The sequence below is a fragment of the Carlito syrichta genome, unplaced genomic scaffold (genome assembly GCF_000164805.1).
Source record: "Carlito syrichta isolate Samal-C Ts95f unplaced genomic scaffold, Tarsius_syrichta-2.0.1 Scaffold273383, whole genome shotgun sequence".
Lineage (NCBI taxonomy): Eukaryota > Metazoa > Chordata > Mammalia > Primates > Tarsiidae > Carlito > Carlito syrichta.
Genome location: NW_007217479.1, coordinates 468,011 through 468,357, shown reverse-complemented (window position 1 = coordinate 468,357; position 347 = coordinate 468,011).

Genomic DNA, 347 nt, shown 5'->3' with positions numbered 1-347 from the left:
TCGCCTCCCGCCCCCTCGGCCCTTCCCGCGTCCCGGAGGCCTGGCACACATTTCTCAGACACTTCATTCCTTCCTTCCTCCGCGCTCCCCACTGAGATAATGTCGTAAATGCTTTCAGCAGATCTCGTCCCGGATGAGATGCAGGGGTTTCTGACTCTGGGTGACCTTGGGCATGCCCCTGTTTCTTTCATTGTGGAACACACGCGCAGTGCCAGACATTGTGTTAAACCCTGGGATTTCCACGAGGGAGATCCAGTGGCAGTCGGCAAGACGTTTACAGTCAACTGCTGAGGCAGACAGTTTCTGATTGATGACCGGGCATTCCTCTGGTTTTCTTTTCTCTTTGG